Source organism: Oncorhynchus gorbuscha, unplaced genomic scaffold, assembly GCF_021184085.1.
Source record: "Oncorhynchus gorbuscha isolate QuinsamMale2020 ecotype Even-year unplaced genomic scaffold, OgorEven_v1.0 Un_scaffold_5655, whole genome shotgun sequence".
Lineage (NCBI taxonomy): Eukaryota > Metazoa > Chordata > Actinopteri > Salmoniformes > Salmonidae > Oncorhynchus > Oncorhynchus gorbuscha.
The window spans coordinates 1-13,646 of record NW_025749412.1 but is presented as its reverse complement, the minus strand read 5'-3'; the positions used below and the strand labels follow the sequence as shown (position 1 = coordinate 13,646).

Here is a 13,646-nt window from a genome sequence, read left to right as displayed (position 1 = left end):
AATCAACACAACGAGTGATGGAAAGGAACAACTATCACTGCCAGGCCATCCTGTGTTCATCAGGCCAGTCAATTTCACATTCCTGCAGGATTTTTATAGCATGACAAATTCGTGATGGTACCTGCCCATTGAACCATATTGCAAATGCACAGTGACTTTGCAAAAGTGAAAAACATCACAAAATGGACATGATGAAGTCAATATAACGAGCGATGGAAAGGAGCAACTATCACTGTCAGGCCATCCTGTGTTCATCTGGCCAGTCAATTTTGCATTTCTGCATGATTTTTGAGCATGTCAAATTTCATATGGTAAATGCACATTGAAACATATTGCAAATGCACGTGCACTTACAATATGATTCTATAGTGAAAAAACATCACCTAATGGACATGATGAAATCAACACAACGAGTGATGGAAATGTACAACTATCACTGCTCGGCCATCCTGTGTTCATCAGACCAGTCAATTTTGCATTTTTGAGCAAGGTCAAATTTCATATGGTAAATGCACATTGAAACATATTGCAAATGCACGTGCACTTACAATATGATTCTATAGTGAAACAACATCACCTATCGGAGATGATGAAATCAACACAACGAGTGATGGAAAGGAACAACTATCACTGCCCGGCCATCCCGAGTTCATCAGGCCAGTCAATTTTGCATTTCTGCAGGATTTTTGAGCATGTCAAATTTCTTATGTCATTTGGCCCACAAAAAAATTCCTTATGCACAATTAAAAAAAATATATAAACAAATATGATAATAAAATTGGACAAAAGTATATTCATACAGTTCTTACACATGTGTAATTGACAAAAAAATTGAAAGAATTTCAAAAACGGTCCAGAAAGCACTTTTTAAGGGTGTGTGAAGTTTTTACAAAATTTTGACATTTTTGACTTTTGACTTTTGACTTCCTATGAAATCATATTGAAATTGGACAAAACATATTCCTTATGCGCATGTAAAAAAAAAAAAAATTATGATAATAAAATTGGACAAAAGTATATTCATACAGTTCTTACACATGTGTAATTGACAAAAAATCGAAAGAATTTCGAAAAACGGTCCAGAAAGCACTTTTTTATGGGTGTGTGAAGTTTTTTACAAAATTTTGACATTTTTGACTTTTGACTTTTGACTTCCTATGAAATCATATTGGAATTGGACAAAACATATTCCTTATGCGCATGTAAAAAAAAAAAAAAAATTATGATAATAAAATTGGACAAAAGTATATTCATACAGTTCTTACACATGTGTAATTGACAAAAAAATCGAAAGAATTTCGAAAAACGGTCCAGAAAGCACTTTTTAAGGGGTGATAAGTTTTTGACAAAAATTTCATTTTTTCAAAATTTTACTTTTGGACGTTGACTTGGGTTACATTTCCAATATGAAAAACCCCGGTGGAGCGCATTCGCCCCCTGTTGAATTTTTTAAGTGTTACAACTGGCAATTGCCATATGGCATTTGCAATACACTTTGCATGAATCAACGCCGAATTGGGTGGTATTGGCCAATATGTATATGGTTTGTCCGATGCCAATGACTTGCCATTCATTTTTGTCCAATACAGGGGGTATTCCCTTACCTGTCCGAATGAGGAAAGCTAGGATTTTTACAAGTACGAAAAGACTATGTCCCTCAATCTTGCGATGCCGAATCAGACACAATATTTCTCAGGCCTTTCAGTCTTAGATTATTAAAGTTGAACAACAATGTCCAAGCTTTTCAAAGCAACAAGACCAATGCCTTATTTAGGGAAATTGCAAACATGAAATTACGAATTAGCTGAGCTAATGAAATTAAACGACCCTATTTGACATCATACAGACTTTGCTATGCAACAGTAGACATCAAAGTTGTGAACCTGTCCGAATGAGGAAAGCTAGTGATATTTAACAAGTAAGAAGAGACCTTTTCCCTCAATCTTGCGATGCAGAGTCAGACACAATAATTCTCAGGCCTTGCAATATTAGATTATTAAAGATGAATAACAATGTCTTAGCTTTTCAAAGCAACAAGATTTCCCTATTTTGGGAAATTGCAAACATGTCCATATTAGCTGATTTAATGACATTAAACGACCACGAAAATGCTTCAAAACCTCAATTTTCTGTTTCAAAGTAAGACGCCTTATCCACGAGGCAACACCTTCTACTCCATATTCTCTGATATGACATCAAACAGAGACGTTGCTTAGCAACAATAGACATCAAAATTGTGAACCTATCCGAATGAGGAAAGCTAGTGATATTTTACAAGTACGTAAAGACTATGTCCCTCAATCTTGCGATGCTGAATCAGACACAATATTTCTCAGGCCTTTCAGTCTTAGATTATTAAAGTTGAACAAAAATGTCCAAGCTTTTCAAAGCAACAAGACCAATGCCTTATTTCAGGAAATTGCAAACATGTTCAAATTTGCTGAGCTAATGAAATTAAACAACCACGAAGGGACTCAAACCCTCAATCTTCTGATTTGAAGTCAGACGCCTTATCCATTAGGCCACGCAGTCTATGTGATACATCCCTATTTGACATCATAGAGACTTTGCTATGCAACAATAGACATCAAATTGTGAACCTGTCCGAATGAGGAAAGCTAGTGATTTTTAACAAGTAGAAAGATACTCTTTCCTTCAATCTTGCGATGCAGATTCAGACACAATATTTCTCAGGCCTTTCAGTCTTAGATTATTAAAGTTGAACAAAAATGTCCAAGCTTTTCAAAGCAACAAAACCAATGCCTTATTTCAGGAAATTGCAAACATGTTCAAATTAGCTAAGCTTATGAAATTAAACAACCACGAAGGGACTCAAACCCTCAATCTTCTGATTCGAAGTCGAACGCCTTATCCATTAGGCCACGCAGTCTATGTGATACATCCCTATTTGACATCATAGAGACTTTGCTATGCAACAATAGACATCAAATTGTGGACCTGTCCGAATGAGGAAAGCGAGTGATTTTTAACAAGTACAAAGATACTCTTTCCTTCAATCTTGCGATGCAGATTCAGACACAATATTTCTCAGGCCTTTCAGTCTTAGATTATTAAAGTTGAACAAAAATGTCCAAGCTTTTCAAAGCAACAAAACCAATGCCTTATTTCAGGAAATTGCTAACATGTCCATATTAGCTGATTTAATGACATTAAACGACCACGAAAATGCTTCAAAACATAAATTTTCTGCTTCAAAGTAAGACGCCTTATCCACGAGGCAACACCTTCTACTCCATATTCTCCGATATGACATCAAACAGACGTTGCTTAGCAACAAAAGACATCAATATTGTGAACCTATCCGAATGAGGAAAGCTAGTGATATTTTACAAGTACGAAAAGACTATGTCCCTCAATCTTGCGATGCTGAATCAGACACAATATTTCTCAGGCCTTTCAGTATTAGATTATTAAAGTTGAACAAAAATGTCCAAGCAACAAGAGCAATGCCTTATTTCAGGAATTGCAGACATGTTCAAATTAGCTGAGCTAATGAAATTAAGCAACCACGAAGGGACTCAAACCCTCAATCTTCTGATTCGAAGTCAGACGCCTTATCCATTAGGCCACGCAGTCTATGTGATACATCCCTATTTGACATCATAGAGACTTTGCTATGCAACAATAGACATCAAATTGTGGACCTGTCCGAATGAGGAAAGCGAGTGATTTTTAACAAGTAGAAAGATACTCTTTCCTTCAATCTTGCGATGCAGATTCAGACACAATATTTCTCAGGCCTTTCAGTCTTAGATTATTAAAGTTGAACAAAAATGTCCAAGCTTTTCAAAGCAACAAAACCAATGCCTTATTTCAGGAAATTGCAAACATGTTCAAATTTGCTGAGCTAATGAAATTAAACAACCACGAAGGAACTCAAATCCTCAATCTTCTGATTTGAAGTCAGACGCCTTATCCATTAGGCCACGCAGTCTATGTGATACATCCCTATTTGACATCATAGAGACTTTGCTATGCAACAATAGACATCAAATTGTGGACCTGTCCGAATGAGGAAAGCGAGTGATTTTTAACAAGTAGAAAGATACTCTTTCCTTCAATCTTGCGATGCAGATTCAGACACAATATTTCTCAGGCCTTTCAGTCTTAGATTATTAAAGTTGAACAAAAATGTCCAAGCTTTTCAAAGCAACAAAACCAATGCCTTATTTCAGGAAATTGCAAACATGTTCAAATTTGCTGATTTAATGACATTAAACGACCACGAAAATGCTTCAAAACATAAATTTTCTGCTTCAAAGTAAGACGCCTTATCCACGAGGCAACACCTTCTACTCCATATTCTCCGATATGACATCAAACAGACGTTGCTTAGCAACAAAAGACATCAATATTGTGAACCTATCCGAATGAGGAAAGCTAGTGATATTTTACAAGTACGAAAAGACTATGTCCCTCAATCTTGCGATGCTGAATCAGACACAATATTTCTCAGGCCTTTCAGTATTAGATTATTAAAGTTGAACAAAAAAAGCTTTTCAAAGCAACAAGAGCAATGCTTATTTCAGGAAATTGCAAACATGTTCAAATTAGCTGAGCTAATGAAATTAAACGACCACGAAGGGACTCAACCCTCAATCTTCTGATTTGAAGTCAGACGCCTTATCCATTAGGCCACGCAGTCTATGTGATACATCCCTATTTGACATCATAGAGACTTTGCTATGCAACAATAGACATCAAATTGTGAACCTGTCCGAATGAGGAAAGCTAGTGATTTTTAACAAGTACAAAGATACTCTTTCCTTCAATCTTGCGATGCAGATTCAGACACAATAATTCTCAGGCCTTGCAGTCTTAGATTATTAAAGTTGAACAACAATGTCCAAGCTTTTCAAAGCAACAAGACCAATGCCTTATTTCAGGAAATTGCAAACATGTCCATATTAGCTGATTTAATGACATTAAACGACCACGAAAATGCTTCAAAACATCAATTTTCTGCTTTGAAGTAAGACGCCTTATCCACGAGGCAACACCTTCTACTCCATATTCTCCGATATGACATCAAACAGACGTTGCTTAGCAACAAAGACATCAAAATTGTGAACCTGTCCGAATGAGGAAAGCTAGTGATTTTTAACAAGTAGAAAATACTATTTCCTTCAATCTTGCGATGCTGATTCAGACACAATATTTCTCAGGCCTTTCAGTCTTAGATTATTAAAGTTGAACAAAAATGTCCAAGCTTTTCAAAGCAACAAGACCAATGCCTTATTTCAGGAAATTGCAAACATGTTCAAATTAGCTGAGCTAATGAAATTAAACAACCACGAAGGAACTCAAATCCTCAATCTTCTGATTTGAAGTCAGACGCCTTATCCATTAGGCCACGCAGTCTATGTGATACATCCCTATTTGACATCATAGAGACTTTGCTATGCAACAATAGACATCAAATTGTGGACCTGTCCGAATGAGGAAAGCGAGTGATTTTTAACAAGTACAAAGATACTCTTTCCTTCAATCTTGCGATGCAGATTCAGACACAATATTTCTCAGGCCTTTCAGTCTTAGATTATTAAAGTTGAACAAAAATGTCCAAGCTTTTCAAAGCAACAAAAAATGCCTTATTTCAGGAAATTGCAAACATGTTCAAATTTGCTGAGCTAATGAAATTAAACAACCACGAAGGAACTCAAATCCTCAATCTTCTGATTTGAAGTCAGACGCCTTATCCATTAGGCCACGCAGTCTATGTGATACATCCCTATTTGACATCATAGAGACTTTGCTATGCAACAATAGACATCAAATTGTGAACCTGTCCGAATGAGGAAAGCTAGTGATTTTTAACAAGTACAAAGATACTCTTTCCTTCAATCTTGCGATGCAGATTCAGACACAATATTTCTCAGGCCTTTCAGTCTTAGATTATTAAAGTTGAACAAAAATGTCCAAGCTTTTCAAAGCAACAAGACCAATGCCTTATTTCAGGAAATTGCAAACATGTTCAAATTAGCTGAGCTAATGAAATTAAACAACCACGAAGGAACTCAAACCCTCAATCTTCTGATTTGAAGTCAGACGCCTTATCCATTAGGCCACGCAGTCTATGTGATACATCCCTATTTGACATCATAGAGACTTTGCTATGCAACAATAGACATCAAATTGTGAACCTGTCCGAATGAGGAAAGCTAGTGATTTTTAACAAGTACAAAGATACTCTTTCCTTCAATCTTGCGATGCAGATTCAGACACAATATTTCTCAGGCCTTTCAGTCTTAGATTATTAAAGTTGAACAAAAATGTCCAAGCTTTTCAAAGCAACAAAACCAATGCCTTATTTCAGGAAATTGCAAACATGTTCAAAATTTGCTGAGCTAATGAAATTAAACAACCACGAAGGAACTCAAATCCTCAATCTTCTGATTTGAAGTCAGACGCCTTATCCATTAGGCCACGCAGTCTATGTGATACATCCCTATTTGACATCATAGAGACTTTGCTATGCAACAATAGACATCAAATTGTGAACCTGTCCGAATGAGAAGCTAGTGATTTTTAACAAGTACAAAGATACTCTTTCCTTCAATCTTGCGATGCAGATTCAGACACAATATTTCTCAGGCCTTTCAGTCTTAGATTATTAAAGTTGAACAAAATGTCCAAGCTTTTCAAAGCAACAAAACCAATGCCTTATTTCAGGAAATTGCAAACATGTTCAAATTAGCTGAGCTAATGAAATTAAACAACCACGAAGGAACTCAAATCCTCAATCTTCTGATTTGAAGTCAGACGCCTTATCCATTAGGCCACGCAGTCTATGTGATACATCCCTATTTGACATCATAGAGACTTTGCTATGCAACAATAGACATCAAATTGTGAACCTGTCCGAATGAGGAAAGCTAGTGATTTTTAACAAGTAGAAAGATACTCTTTCCTTCAATCTTGCGATGCAGATTCAGACACAATATTTCTCAGGCCTTTCAGTCTTAGATTATTAAAGTTGAACAAAAATGTCCAAGCTTTTCAAAGCAACAAACAATGCCTTATTTCAGGAAATTGCAAACATGTTCAAATTTGCTGAGCTAATGAAATTAAACAACCACGAAGGAACTCAAATCCTCAATCTTCTGATTTGAAGTCAGACGCCTTATCCATTAGGCCACGCAGTCTATGTGATACATCCCTATTTGACATCATAGAGACTTTGCTATGCAACAATAGACATCAAATTGTGAACCTGTCCGAATGAGGAAAGCGAGTGATTTTTAACAAGTACAAAGATACTCTTTCCTTCAATCTTGCGATGCAGATTCAGACACAATAATTCTCAGGCCTTGCAGTCTTAGATTATTAAAGTTGAACAACAATGTCCAAGCTTTTCAAAGCAACAAGACCAATGCTTTATTTCAGGAAATTGCTAACATGTCCATATTAGCTGATTTAATGACATTAAACGACCACGAAAATGCTTCAAAACATAAATTTTCTGCTTCAAAGTAAGACGCCTTATCCACGAGGCAACACCTTCTACTCCATATTCTCCGATATGACATCAAACAGACGTTGCTTAGCAACAAAAGACATCAATATTGTGAACCTATCCGAATGAGGAAAGCTAGTGATATTTTACAAGTACGAAAAGACTATGTCCCTCAATCTTGCGATGCTGAATCAGACACAATATTTCTCAGGCCTTTCAGTATTAGATTATTAAAGTTGAACAAAAATGTCCAAGCAACAAGAGCAATGCCTTATTTCAGGAATTGCAGACATGTTCAAATTAGCTGAGCTAATGAAATTAAGCGACCACGAAGGGACTCAAACCCTCAATCTTCTGATTTGAAGTCAGACGCCTTATCCATTAGGCCACGCAGTCTATGTGATACATCCCTATTTGACATCATAGAGACTTTGCTATGCAACAATAGACATCAAATTGTGGACCTGTCCGAATGAGGAAAGCGAGTGATTTTTAACAAGTAGAAAGATACTCTTTCCTTCAATCTTGCGATGCAGATTCAGACACAATATTTCGCCTTTCAGTCTTAGATTATTAAAGTTGAACAAAAATGTCCAAGCTTTTCAAAGCAACAAAACCAATGCCTTATTTCAGGAAATTGCAAACATGTTCAAATTTGCTGAGCTAATGAAATTAAACAACCACGAAGGAACTCAAATCCTCAATCTTCTGATTTGAAGTCAGACGCCTTATCCATTAGGCCACGCAGTCTATGTGATACATCCCTATTTGACATCATAGAGACTTTGCTATGCAACAATAGACATCAAATTGTGAACCTGTCCGAATGAGGAAAGCGAGTGATTTTTAACAAGTAGAAAGATACTCTTTCCTTCAATCTTGCGATGCAGATTCAGACACAATATTTCTCAGGCCTTTCAGTCTTAGATTATTAAAGTTGAACAAAAATGTCCAAGCTTTTCAAAGCAACAAAACCAATGCCTTATTTCAGGAAATTGCAAACATGTTCAAATTTGCTGAGCTAATGAAATTAAACAACCACGAAAAACTCAAATCCTCAATCTTCTGATTTGAAGTCAGACGCCTTATCCATTAGGCCACGCAGTCTATGTGATACATCCCTATTTGACATCATAGAGACTTTGCTATGCAACAATAGACATCAAATTGTGAACCTGTCCGAATGAGGAAAGCGAGTGATTTTTAACAAGTACAAAGATACTCTTTCCTTCAATCTTGCGATGCAGATTCAGACACAATAATTCTCAGGCCTTGCAGTCTTAGATTATTAAAGTTGAACAACAATGTCCAAGCTTTTCAAAGCAACAAGACCAATGCCTTATTTAGGGAAATTGCTAACATGTCCATATTAGCTGATTTAATGACATTAAACGACCACGAAAATGCTTCAAAACATAAATTTTCTGCTTCAAGTAAGACGCCTTATCCACGAGGCAACACCTTCTACTCCATATTCTCCGATATGACATCAAACAGACGTTGCTTAGCAACAAAAGACATCAATATTGTGAACCTATCCGAATGAGGAAAGCTAGTGATATTTTACAAGTACGAAAAGACTATGTCCCTCAATCTTGCGATGCTGAATCAGACACAATATTTCTCAGGCCTTTCAGTATTAGATTATTAAAGTTGAACAAAAATGTCCAAGCAACAAGAGCAATGCCTTATTTCAGGAATTGCAGACATGTTCAAATTAGCTGAGCTAATGAAATTAAGCAACCACGAAGGGACTCAAACCCTCAATCTTCTGATTTGAAGTCAGACGCCTTATCCATTAGGCCACGCAGTCTATGTGATACATCCCTATTTGACATCATAGAGACTTTGCTATGCAACAATAGACATCAAATTGTGGACCTGTCCGAATGAGGAAAGCGAGTGATTTTTAACAAGTAGAAAGATACTCTTTCCTTCAATCTTGCGATGCAGATTCAGACACAATATTTCTCAGGCCTTTCAGTCTTAGATTATTAAAGTTGAACAAAAATGTCCAAGCTTTTCAAAGCAACAAAACCAATGCCTTTATTTCAGGAAATTGCAAACATGTTCAAATTTGCTGAGCTAATGAAATTAAACAACCACGAAGGAACTCAAATCCTCAATCTTCTGATTTGAAGTCAGACGCCTTATCCATTAGGCCACGCAGTCTATGTGATACATCCCTATTTGACATCATAGAGACTTTGCTATGCAACAATAGACATCAAATTGTGAACCTGTCCGAATGAGGAAAGCGAGTGATTTTTAACAAGTACAAAGATACTCTTTCCTTCAATCTTGCGATGCAGATTCAGACACAATATTTCTCAGGCCTTTCAGTCTTAGATTATTAAAGTTGAACAAAATGTCCAAGCTTTTCAAAGCAACAAAACCAATGCCTTATTTCAGGAAATTGCTAACATGTCCATATTAGCTGATTTAATGACATTAAACGACCACGAAAATGCTTCAAAACATAAATTTTCTGCTTCAAAGTAAGACGCCTTATCCACGAGGCAACACCTTCTACTCCATATTCTCGATATGACATCAAACAGACGTTGCTTAGCAACAAAAGACATCAATATTGTGAACCTATCCGAATGAGGAAAGCTAGTGATATTTTACAAGTACGAAAAGACTATGTCCCTCAATCTTGCGATGCTGAATCAGACACAATATTTCTCAGGCCTTTCAGTATTAGATTATTAAAGTTGAACAAAAATGTCCAAGCAACAAGAGCAATGCCTTATTTCAGGAATTGCAGACATGTTCAAATTAGCTGAGCTAATGAAATTAAGCGACCACGAAGGGACTCAAACCCTCAATCTTCTGATTCGAAGTCAGACGCCTTATCCATTAGGCCACGCAGTCTATGTGATACATCCCTATTTGACATCATAGAGACTTTGCTATGCAACAATAGACATCAAATTGTGGACCTGTCCGAATGAGGAAAGCGAGTGATTTTTAACAAGTAGAAAGATACTCTTTCCTTCAATCTTGCGATGCAGATTCAGACACAATATTTCTCAGGCCTTTCAGTCTTAGATTATTAAAGTTGAACAAAAATGTCCAAGCTTTTCAAAGCAACAAAACCAATGCCTTATTTCAGGAAATTGCAAACATGTTCAAATTTGCTGAGCTAATGAAATTAAACAACCACGAAGGAACTCAAATCCTCAATCTTCTGATTTGAAGTCAGACGCCTTATCCATTAGGCCACGCAGTCTATGTGATACATCCCTATTTGACATCATAGAGACTTTGCTATGCAACAATAGACATCAAATTGTGGACCTGTCCGAATGAGGAAAGCGAGTGATTTTTAACAAGTAGAAAGATACTCTTTCCTTCAATCTTGCGATGCAGATTCAGACACAATATTTCTCAGGCCTTTCAGTCTTAGATTATTAAAGTTGAACAAAAATGTCCAAGCTTTTCAAAGCAACAAAACCAATGCCTTATTTCAGGAAATTGCTAACATGTCCATATTAGCTGATTTAATGACATTAAACGACCACGAAAATGCTTCAAAAATAAATTTTCTGCTTCAATGTAAGACGCCTTATCCACGAGGCAACACCTTCTACTCCATATTCTCCGATATGACATCAAACAGACGTTGCTTAGCAACAAAAGACATCAATATTGTGAACCTATCCGAATGAGGAAAGCTAGTGATATTTTACAAGTACGAAAAGACTATGTCCCTCAATCTTGCGATGCTGAATCAGACACAATATTTCTCAGGCCTTTCAGTATTAGATTATTAAAGTTGAACAAAAATGTCCAAGCAACAAGAGCAATGCCTTATTTCAGGAATTGCAGACATGTTCAAATTAGCTGAGCTAATGAAATTAAGCGACCACGAAGGGACTCGAACCCTCAATCTTCTGATTTGAAGTCAGACGCCTTATCCATTAGGCCACGCAGTCTATGTGATACATCCCTATTTGACATCATAGAGACTTTGCTATGCAACAATAGACATCAAATTGTGGACCTGTCCGAATGAGGAAAGCGAGTGATTTTTAACAAGTAGAAAGATACTCTTTCCTTCAATCTTGCGATGCAGATTCAGACACAATATTTCTCAGGCCTTTCAGTCTTAGATTATTAAAGTTGAACAAAAATGTCCAAGCTTTTCAAAGCAACAAGACCAATGCCTTATTTCAGGAAATTGCAAACATGTCAAATTAGCTGAGATTTATTTGACATCAAAGACTTTTGCAACAAAGACACAAATTGTGAATGAATGAGGAAAGCTAGTGATTTTAACAAGTCAGAAAGATACTCTTTTCAATCTTCGAAGAATCAGACACAATATTTCTCAGGCCTTTCAGTCTTAGATTATTAAAATGCCAAGCTTTTATCTTAGGAAATTGCAAACATGTTCAAATTTGCTGAGCTAATGAAATTAAACAACCACGAAGGAACTCAAACCTCAATCAGACGCCTTATCCATTAGGCCACGCAGTCTATGTGATACATCCCTATTTGACATCATAGAGACTTTGCTATGCAACAATAGACATCAAATTGTGAACCTGTCCGAATGAGGAAAGCTAGTGATTTTTAACAAGTACAAAGATACTCTTTCCTTCAATCTTGCGATGCAGATTCAGACACAATATTTCTCAGGCCTTTCAGTCTTAGATTATTAAAGTTGAACAAAATGTCCAAGCTTTTCAAAGCAACAAGACCAATGCCTTATTTCAGGAAATTGCAAACATGTTCAAATTAGCTGATTTAATGAATTAAACGACCACGAAAATGCTTCAAAACTCAATTTTCTGCTTCAAAGTAAGACGCCTTATCCACGAGGCAACACCTTCTACTCCATATCTTCGATATGATTTCAAACAGACGTTGCTTAGCAACAAAAGACATCAATATTGTGAACCTATCCGAATTAGGAAAGCTAGTGATATTTTAGATGATTTAAAGTACGTCTATGTGATACATCCCTATTTGAATCAGACATGACATAGAGACTTTGCTATGCAACAATAGACATCAAATTGTGGACCTGTCCGAATGAGGAAAGCGAGTGATTTTTAACAAGTAGAAAGATACTCTTTCCTTCAATCTTGCGATGCAGATTCAGACACAATATTTCTCAGGCCTTTCAGTCTTAGATTATTAAAGTTGAACAAAAATGTCCAAGCTTTTCAAAGCAACAAAACCAATGCCTTATTTCAGGAAATTGCAAACATGTTCAAATTTGCTGAGCTAATGAAATTAAACAACCACGAAGGAACTCAAATCCTCAATCTTCTGATTTGAAGTCAGACGCCTTATCCATTAGGCCACGCAGTCTATGTGATACATCCCTATTTGACATCATAGAGACTTTGCTATGCAACAATAGACATCAAATTGTGAACCTGTCCGAATGAGGAAAGCGAGTGATTTTTAACAAGTACAAAGATACTCTTTCCTTCAATCTTGCGATGCAGATTCAGACACAATAATTCTCAGGCCTTGCAGTCTTAGATTATTAAAGTTGAACAACAATGTCCAAGCTTTTCAAAGCAACAAGACCAATGCCTTATTTAGGGAAATTGCTAACATGTCCATATTAGCTGATTTAATGACATTAAACGACCACGAAAATGCTTCAAAACATAAATTTTCTGCTTCAATGTAAGACGCCTTATCCACGAGGCAACACCTTCTACTCCATATTCTCCGATATGACATCAAACAGACGTTGCTTAGCAACAAAAGACATCAATATTGTGAACCTATCCGAATGAGGAAAGCTAGTGATATTTTACAAGTACGAAAAGACTATGTCCCTCAATCTTGCGATGCTGAATCAGACACAATATTTCTCAGGCCTTTCAGTATTAGATTATTAAAGTTGAACAAAAATGTCCAAGCAACAAGAGCAATGCCTTATTTCAGGAATTGCAGACATGTTCAAATTAGCTGAGCTAATGAAATTAAGCGACCACGAAGGGACTCGAACCCTCAATCTTCTGATTTGAAGTCAGACGCCTTATCCATTAGGCCACGCAGTCTATGTGATACATCCCTATTTGACATCATAGAGACTTTGCTATGCAACAATAGACATCAAATTGTGGACCTGTCCGAATGAGGAAAGCGAGTGATTTTTAACAAGTAGAAAGATACTCTTTCCTTCAATCTTGCGATG

General features: G+C 36.5%; 2 non-coding genes across 2 annotated transcripts; both read right to left on the bottom strand.

The window, feature by feature from the left end:
- Positions 1-3,524: 3,524 nt before the first annotated feature.
- Positions 3,525-3,597, bottom strand: trnar-ucg. Its single transcript has one exon. It is a non-coding gene; the product is annotated as a tRNA-Arg (tRNA).
- A 6,684-nt stretch (positions 3,598-10,281) lies between these two features.
- Positions 10,282-10,354, bottom strand: trnar-ucg. Its single transcript has one exon. It is a non-coding gene; the product is annotated as a tRNA-Arg (tRNA).
- Between the last annotated feature and the right edge of the window lie 3,292 nt (positions 10,355-13,646).